This window comes from Otolemur garnettii, unplaced genomic scaffold, assembly GCF_000181295.1.
Source record: "Otolemur garnettii isolate 467f Iridium unplaced genomic scaffold, OtoGar3 scaffold00151, whole genome shotgun sequence".
NCBI classification, from domain to species: Eukaryota; Metazoa; Chordata; class Mammalia; order Primates; family Galagidae; genus Otolemur; species Otolemur garnettii.
In genome coordinates, this window is record NW_003852546.1 from 3346752 (window position 1) to 3356896 (window position 10145).

At 37.0% G+C, this 10145-nt stretch overlaps 1 non-coding gene across 1 annotated transcript; it reads right to left on the minus strand.

The window, feature by feature from the left end:
• Positions 1–299: 299 nt before the first annotated feature.
• On the minus strand, positions 300–439 carry LOC111728339. The gene has a single exon (XR_002775662.1). It is a non-coding gene; the product is annotated as a U4 spliceosomal RNA (small nuclear RNA).
• Between the last annotated feature and the right edge of the window lie 9706 nt (positions 440–10145).

Consider the following 10145-nt stretch of genomic DNA (forward strand, 5'->3'; position numbering starts at 1 on the left):
CCTGAATACTTCCTAGGTGCCAGCAGCAACATCAGATGCTAACTCCATTATTATTATACTTCCCTGGAGACTTCTTCCTGGATCTCCTTGATCAGTTCAAATTGCATATTATAGGCTCTCATAACCATACACTCTCATTACACATTTACTTGCGTGATTTCTTTGTGTCTCTCATTATACTGAAAGCTCCAAAAAGAAGGGAGTCATAGCCTTCCTTTTTTCATGCATTCACTCTCTCCCTTTGTGATTTTAGTCACCATTCTCTCTCTTTTCTTTCTTTCTTTACTTTTTTTATTCAGTGTTTATAAAGACTGTAAAAAATTGCCAATGCTGACTATATTGCAATTGTCATGGTGGGGTATTGGGAACAGTTTTAAATTAGCAATAATCATGTCTCAGATAAACCTCCTTGGCTATGATACTGCTACCGTGGAGAGTATTGTATTTGCAATGTCTAACCCAGCACAAGGCACAGGGCTTGGGTTCAGTTCACTCTTGTTAAATGAATGAATAGGTAAAGCTTACCCAAGGAGTTCTAATTTAGGTAACAATGGACCTGCCATTGAACTGTTCATCCCAGAGGGAATGACAAAAAATTATGGGCACAATATAAGGAAAAATTACCTGGAGGAACCAAACACTAGCGGAAAGAAGGCATAAACTGGTAAGGATTTGATCCTTGAATAAAAGGACACACACTGGATAACATGCACATTTATTTTTCCTTTGAGGGGAAATAGTTACAGTGCATGGCAGGTAGAACTCAGGCTACATCTTTTGGGTTAGAGAACAGAGTTTTGAATTTCCAGAAATCCTGGAATATTGAAGAGGAAAATTCTCAGAATGCATATAGCTATAGAAAGGAAAATCCCAAAATCTGAAGGGATCTAGGACCACCCCCGATTCTCCAGATACTAAAATCTACACATACCCATGCCCCTTATATAAAATGGCATAGTATTTGCATATGATCTATATGTACATATGCCTAGATATGTGAAATCATCTCTAAATGTGCTTTAAATGCTATATAAGTAATTGTTATACTGTATTGATTTTTAAATTTGTATTATTTTATTGTTGTATTTGTTTTCAAATAATTTTGATCTGTGGTTGGTTGAATCCATGAAAAAGAACTGTGGATACAGAGGGCCAACTGCATGAATTCCTCTCTTGTCTGACTCCTTAACTGTGCATATTTGGATGAGATTCCACAGGTCCCAGAGGCAATATTAACAGCTTGAAGGATGGAAGAATAAGCAGAGATTTAATCTGCTGCTCACCAGAGAGGAGTAAGCATTTGGAGTTAGACTCCCTTTATGTGAGAGGGGTTTGGTAATATCTTTGGATTTTAATCAAAACTCTAGAAAGGCCATTTCCTAAAAGTAAAGACTATTTTTGAGAACTAAGATAGGTTAGTTTCCTAGGACTAACAGGAAAAATCAACATAATATCACCCAAACAAAGCCTAAAACTAGGTTTTGCAGGATCAACATGATCTATGCAATTTGTATTATTTTATTGTTGTATTTGTTTTCAAATAATTTTGATCCATGGTTGGTTGAATCCATGAAAAAGATTCATGGATTAGTTAGTTAGGACTAGTTAGTTAGTTAGTTATCTATGAATAACATGTTCCACTTCTAGAACAAATAAGCAACACTGTTCTAAATAAATCAGCAAAATTAAGAGTCTACACAACAAATATATTAAAAATAATGCTACATAATTAAAAAAATCACTAGATGTATGAAGAAACAGGATGACCCTTGCTAATGAGGAAACAAGCCAATAAAAACAGACCCACAAATGACCAGAGATTGGAATTAGCAGCTGATCATCCCCAAATAACCAATAGAAAAATTTTAAATAAATAAATAAATGGTAATTTTTAGAAAAGATATAGAAACTTAAAAATGTGAATCAAATAGAGATATTATATAAACAAAATACCTAAAGTTAAAATTAATTGTATGAGATTAATATCAGATAGGGCTCCACAAAAGAAGTACTCACAAATTTAAAGATACATTACGAAAACTTAGACTAAGAAGAAAGAGAAAGACTGAAAAATCCAAACTAGTAAACAAATGACCCTCCCCAGCCTACGGTTGAGTCCCAGAAGGGAAGAAGAGTGAGAATTGAACAGAAAAATTAAAAAATGAAGAAATATTGGCAAAACCATCTCAAAGTTTGATATATATATATATGTGTGTATATATATCCATAGATATGAGAATCTTAGAAAATCCCAGGCAGAGGGGGAAGGATGGATATATATAGGAAAGTCTGAAGAAGAAAGACAGCAGATTTTTTTATTAAAAAAAAAAGAAAGAAAGAAAAACAGTGGAAGCAAGAAGATAAAAGACTGACATCTTAAAGTCTCGAGGCAGGGTATGAAGTGTGGGGAGGCACTACCAGATAGACTGCTTCACCAACTGAAAGTGTCTTTTTATAAATAAAGACATTTTTCAGATATGCTTTAGACAGAAGCTGAGAAATATATTCAGACTCATACAACCAGAAATGCTCAAGAAAGCTCTTCAGGCTGAATGTAAATTATACCAAATGAACATTTGAATCTAAAAGTACATGAGGAAGAACACTAGAAACATTAAATATGAGGAGTTGTATTTTACTTTTTCAAATGTTATAAAATATCATGGACTGTTTAGAGCAAAAATAATTAACAAAGTGGTAGGTTCTAACAAAGGAGAAGTAAATTATGTGATGATAGCATTATATATCTTACATTATATATGGAGTGATATAATGTTAATCTGATTTAGACTTAGATACCCTTAGGATAAATATTGTTGTCATTAAAGCAAACATTAATGAAAAGAACTGAAAAAAAAAAAAGCCAATAGAGGAGACAGTATGAACAAATAAACAGCAACAATAAATCCAACAACTTGATTAACTCAAGAGAAGATGGGAAACCAGGAACAAAACAACCAAGAACTAAAGAATTAATAGCAAGCTGCAATATTTAATCCAAATAAGATTATTACTTACATGCAAATGAATAGACACTGTAAACTAAAGGTAGGGTTTATCATACTGTACGTAGAGGAAGAATCAAGGACTTGTTTTTAATATATACACTGTAGCTATAAAAGACACAGATGAATTGAATGCACAAAGAGAAAAATGATGAACAGAACCTCACGCCATTTGTGAATATAAACATGAAGATGCCCATATTGCAGGTTGGGTAAAGCAGACTTCAAGGCAGGGAACACCATCACATACAATGACAGTATTATTTCAAAATCATAAAGGGTCCATCATTGAAGAATATTTAGACATCATAAATGCCTATGCAATGAATAACAATGCTCCAAAATACATAAGGAAAAAAGTGGACAAATAATAGACAAATAGTACACAATGATTTGGGGACTATTCAATTACAGTTGATGGGACAAGTCGAGGGCAATACAGAAAGAAGGTGGAAGACTTGAGAACAGTGTTAACCAGGTTGAGCCTACTGACATAGGTGGCATATACCCAGCAACTTTACAGGACACATGTCCTTATGAAGTGCATATGGGGTGTTTATAAAGATAAGCCATTTTCTGGCTCTTAAAACAAGTCTCTGTGAATGCCAACTAGTCAGAATCATGGAACATAGTCTCTGACAAGAGTAGAATGATTTCACTGAGAGTCAATTTTGTTAGAGGTGAAAGGTGTGTGTCCAGTTTCAGTCCTCTACAATTAGCCAGCCAATTCACCTAGCACCATTTGTTAAATAGGGAGTCTTTCCTCCAGTTTAAGTTTTTGGTAGGTTTATGGAAGACCAAATGACAATAAATGTCTGGATTCATCTCCTGGTTCTCAATTCTGTTCCATACATCTACCTCTCTATTTTTGGTACCAATACCATGAAAAGGTGCAGGGGAAACACTTGAAGAAATTGGCCTGGGAGAAAACTTTATGAGGAGGACTCCCAGGACAATTGAAGCAATACCAAAAATACATTACTGGGATCTGATCAAACTAAAAAGCTTCTGCACTGCCAAGAACACAGTAAGGAAAGCAAGTGGACTGCCCTCAGAATGGGAGAGGACATTTGCAGGTTATGTTTCCAACAAAGGGCTGATAACCAGAATCCACAGAGAACTCAAACTTATTAATAAGAAAAGAACAAGTGATCCCTTTTCACTATGGGCAAGAGACTGGAACAGAAGCTTCTCTGAAGAAGACAGGCACATGGCCTACAGGCACATGAAAAAATGCTCATCATCTTTAATCACCAGAGAAAAGCAAATCAAAACCACTTTGAGATACCCTCTAACTCCAGTAAGAGTAGCCCACATAACAAAATCCCAAAACTACAGATGTTGGCATGGATGTGGAGAAAAGGGAACACTTCTCCACTGCTGGTGGGAATGCAAACTAATACATTCCTTTTGGAAAGAAGTTTGGAGAACACTCAGGGATCTAAAAATTGATCTGCTGTTGGAATCTCCAATTTCTCTACTAGGAGTATATGCAAAAGACCAAAAATCACTTTGCAAAAAAGATATTTGCACCAGATTATTCACTGTAGCTCAATTCATAATAGCCAAGTCATGGAAGAAACCTAAGTGCCCATTGACCCATGAATGGATTAGTAAATTGTGGTATATGTATACCATGGAGTACTATGCAGCCTTAAAAAAGATGGAGTCTTTACCTCTTTTATGTTTACATGGACAGACTTGGAACATGTTCTCCTGAGTAAAGTATCTCAGAATGGAGAAAAAAGTATCCAATATACTCAGTACTTCTATGAAACCAACTTACATTTTACTCACATTTTCTTATGAAAGATAGAGCACAACTATATAGCCCAGGATGAAAGAGAGAAATGGAGTGGGAAGGGAGGAGAGGGGAGAGGTTTGATGGAGGGTAGAAGGCGAGACCACACCTATGGAGCATATTGCAAGGGTACAAGTCAAATCTGTCAAGTGTAGAACATAAATGTCTTAACACAATAATCAAGTAAATGAGGCAAAAGCTATGTTGATTTGTTTGATGTAACCACATCAGATTGTATAAAATATCAACACATTGTGCCCACATATGCATAAATATATTCATGATCTATGTGTATATGACTTAATAATAATAATGATAAAAAGGAACCTTAAAAAAAAGAGTAGAATGACATTTGAAATTCCCAGAAATAAAATATAGGGAAAAGTTCCAAATATTTGGAAATGGAAGAAAAAATCAAAAGAAAGTTTAAATATATTTTGACACAGATGATAATAAAAACATACTAAAATTTGTGGGAAGAAAGTGACTAAGGAAATGGTTAGAGATGAATGGATAGCTATGAATGCTTATATTAGAAAAGGTAGGTTTAAAATCGGTGACCCATGCTTCTATTATAGGAAGCAAATAGAAGAGCAAATTAATTTCAGAATAAGTAAAAAAAAAAAGGAAATAAAGATGATAGGATATAGACTAATAGTGACCAATACTGACCACTAGAGAAAGGCAACAAGGTCAAACTTTGTTCTATAATAGCATTTCTAGACTAAGGAAAAAAGAGTGACAATACAGATTCCTAATAACAGTCTAACAGAGACATGGCTGTTAGTGATTTTCAGACTCTTCCCAGGGTTGATAATTTGCCAGGAGGACTCACAGACACACTTGTATTCATGACTAAGATTTTTTTTATAGTGTGCCATGGTATAATTGTGTCTCCTCCAAAATTCTGGTGTTGAAAATTAATGGCCGATGTGATGATATTAAGAGGTGGGGCCTTTAAGAGGTTGTTAGGTAATAGAGGGTGTTCCCTTTGTGGACGGGATTAGGTGTGTTAATAAACAAGCTTGGCAAGGGGGTTGTCTTTCTCACCCCTCCTCCTTCCCCCCAGAGGATGCAGCAACAAAGTGCCTTCTTGGAAGAAGATAGTGGCCGCACCAGACAACTGAACTTGCTGGTATCTTGAACTTCACTGCCTCAAGAACTGTGAAAATTAAACTTCTGTTCTCTATAATTACACAGCCTATGTTACTCTGTTACAGCAGCACAAACAGACTAAGGCTTAGCAAAGGGGTACAGAACACAACCAGAGAGGAGAAGAGGTGTATGAGGAGAGGCCCAGAGGAAGCTGGACGCAAGGTTTCCAGACTCGTCTCTTAGTGGAGTCACATAGGAATTGCTTAGTTCCCCCACAGTGATTTGGCAGCATGTATGAAGTATCTAATGATCCCAGGAGAGGGCTCAGTGTTCAGGGGTCTTTGACTATTCAAATAGGTACAGTCTGTCTAGCATAGCCCCAAATTTCAGACTCCTGGAAATATCTCACAGGGTTTTGATTTGCAGGTATTTTGTAGATGTTCAACATAAACCATATTGTGTATACAGTTTAGGTACAGTGAGTCACTCTTATCAGGTCAGGGTGGCAAGGACACTCCAGAAATCATAGTTTCTAGTTATCAGCCCAGCGCAATGTTTGATGGAAGTTATTTCAAACACTAGTACTGTGATCATCTATGTAACTATTTCTCACACAACTAGAAACCCTAAAAATATAATAAAACTAACAGCTTTATGCCAATATCAAAATGACAGAGGAGCGATAATTACAGATCTTATAAACATTACAAAAGTGCAACTTCGTGTCAATACATTTGTCAGCTGATACAAAGTGACAAATTTCTTGAAAGTGACAGCATATCGAAACCAACACAAGAAAAAATATGAATAGATCCATATCTGTTATAGAAACTGAAATAGGAAAACACCTATTGACAAAGAAAAATTCAGACTCATATAGTCCTTTCGGAAAATTCTGTCAAACCTTTAAGGAAGAAGTAACACCAATCTCACAAGTCTTTCAGAAAATAGAGGATTGGAGAACACTTCTGATTTATTTCACGAAATTAATATTGTTCTGATCCCAAAACCTGCCGAGAACATATCCCCCATAATTATAAATTCAAAAGTGCTTAAAAGTATGTTAGACAATTAACCCAGAAATATACAAAATATATCATTGAGGTTAATACTAGGTGTGTAAGATTGGTTTAGCATGCCCAAATTAATGTTACCTACCACATTATATATAGAAAAAACAAACTGTTTTCCTTTAATCTCATACTACTTTCAATATTTGCCTTCTGACACCAGAAAATATGAATGTTTTCCCACAGCAAACAATTACCCCATTTTCTGGGACACCAATAAGGTATCCTATATTTCAATTCTGGCACTGTCTATTTGGAGTTGGCATAAACCCCACAGGTTAAGAGCTCAGTCCCATGAAACTGCCCCCCACTTCAGAAACCAATCACAAGTAGTAGGTCCTTAGGTTATCTACAATTCTTTTCTGACTTGTATACTAATTGGAGGGTCACAGGCTTCCCTCCTAAAGTTCAATCATTTGCTAGAACAACCACAAGACTCAGAAAAACAGTTACTTATGTTTACTGGTTGATTATATAATAAAGGACATGATAAAGCATGGAGAAAATGATCAGATTAGGAGATACCACCATAGTTCAATAGTGAAATATCAAATAACCCAGTAAGAAAATGGACAAATTACTTGCCAAAGAGTGTATACAGTTATCCAATAAGTATAAGAGAAGATGTATCATACAATTAGTCTCCAGGGAAACCGAAAATCAAAACTCCATGAGGTATTACTTTACACACATCAGAGTGGCTAAAATTTACAAGACTGACAATACCAAGGGCTGGTGAGGATGTAGGTTTATCCTAGATCTCTCTTTTTTCACTGATGGGAATCTATAAAATGGCTGGACTATGTTAGGGGAAATTTGGTAGCTTCTTTATAAAGCCAAAAATACACCTATGATTCAAAAATTCTACTCTTAGAAATTTACCAAAGTAAAATAAATCCAGAGGGTGCCAAAAAGGAGACACATTTTAAGAAAGAAAAAAACTGTATGGGGAGGGGGAAGGAGGGGGTGGTGAGTGGGTGGAGCGACGGTGATTGAAGGGATCACTTCTATGGTTTATCTCACAAGGGTACAAATGAATCTTTCTAAAAGTAGAATATAAACGTCTTAACACAATAACTAAGAAAATGACATGAAGGCTAAGTAAACCAGTTTGATGAAAATATTTCAAATTGTATATGAAAACACCACACTGTACCCTCTGGTTGCATTAATGTACACAGCTATGATTTAATAAAAAAAAAAAAGAAAAGAAAAAAACTGTGTTAAACTGTATTAAAATTATAATACGCAATATATACCAATAACATTGGTATCTGATATATTGTATCTTGTATCTCTTATAATTGCAGAAGTCAAATGTGACTTGAGTATCACAATTTTAATACAATATTTTTTCCTTTCTTTAATGTGTATACCTTTCTGGGGCACCCTCTGCATGTATTTTTACAAAAAAAAATTGTTTTTAAAATTTTTCATAGTGGCTTTATTCATAATAGTCAAAAACTCTTATTAGTGAAGTGGATAAACTGTGATATATTCCTGTAATAGAAAATAAACCTAACTTCTACCATACACAACAGAGACAAATCTTAAAAGCACTCTGTTGGGTGAAAGAAGACAGACTTCAAAAAATACAAATGGTATGATTCTATTTATATGATGTTCTAGAATAAGCCAAACTCACTTTGTGGTCATGGAAATCAGAACAGTGATTGCCCCTAGGAAGGGGGTGGGGTGAGGTAGGTATTGACTAATAAAGGTCAGGGAACTTTTCAGGGATGATTGAAATATTCTATATTCTTATTGGGATGATGGTTACATGGTTCTATGGAAAATACATCTGTCAAAATCCCATGAGCAGAACACTTCAAATTGGGGGATTTTATTTTATGCAACTAATAATTCAGTTAGACTAAAAACCAAACACAATGTTTGTCTTTCTCGGGTCGGGTTGGAGAAGAACAGCTGGGTCATTTTCTCCGAGCCAGGATTCTTAGTCCTAAATCCCACTCCCCTTCCTTCTCCTCTATCACTCCTGAGAAGTCCTCGCCTTGGGAAAGGGGGACCTCATTTGGCACCCATGCCTTCTTGGTCCTCTCTCTGACCCAGGGTCCCAACAGCCCATCCCACAGATGTCTGCTGAGAGCCTTTCTCCACTTCTGACTTTACCTCAGGTTCTTTGATAAAAGCTTCCCTGCTAGAACAATTTCCTTCCTTATTCCCGGGTGCTTTTGCAAATTTGTGCCTGATTTCTCCTAGGGGAGCAATCTCCACTTAAAGTCAAAGCCACCAAGGGACTCTGCTAATCTCAGAAGCATTTGTAGAGCCGAATGCTGTGTTTTTATTCCCAAGGTGATGTTCCCAGAATCACCAAGCCTGCCTTGTGCATGCAGTCAAACACACACCACTTTATTCAAGTATATCTATGCCTGTTAGGTAACCCTGAACCCCAGGTAACAGGATAACGTGTTGCCCTGAGTCCCTTACTCTCTAAGGAATAGAAGTAGCATTTTCCTTGCTTCCTGTAATCTCCACCAGCTGCTTACAGGGATCAGGAGTGTATATCCTGATCGCAGTCCCCTTAGGCAGACAGTCACCTCTCTTCCCAACCACCACGTGAGCGTTTCCTCCTTCACACACAATCACTAATGATATTTTCTCTCTGGACTGACACCTGCCTTATTAGGAGCCTACTCCACTCAGCAGCCACACCTGAGCAGGGCCCCGGGCCTCCAGCTTGCCCAGGGCAAGCTGAGCCCAGTAGGGGAATGAGTTAGAGAGGCAGTTCACAAAATCAGAACAGAGATTCAGAGACTTCTGAACAGTTACGTCCCCAAGGGATACGTGAGGATCCGTGGATATTTTCAGTCACTCAGTTTGATTTTATTTTGGGATTTTGCTGGTTGTCATGTAATGGAATGCAACAAGCTTTCTTGCCTCAGGTGTATGTGGTTTGCATAGAGAGCTCCTTCTTACCGGCAGAAACACGTTCACCAGGCTGAGGGAGTCTGGAAGTCAGAGAACACGGTCTGGAGGAGGTCCGCTTTGTGTCAGCTCTGTGCAGATTGGGGTAGAAGGGCCAGGATCGATCCGCTGTCTGCCTGCGTCCAAGGCAAGAGCTGTGAGGACGAGAAATGCCATGTGGAGTTTGCATGGGCAGAGAGCTGGGCAGGGAGACTTGAAAGGCACCTTGTCATAATTAGACAAACAATC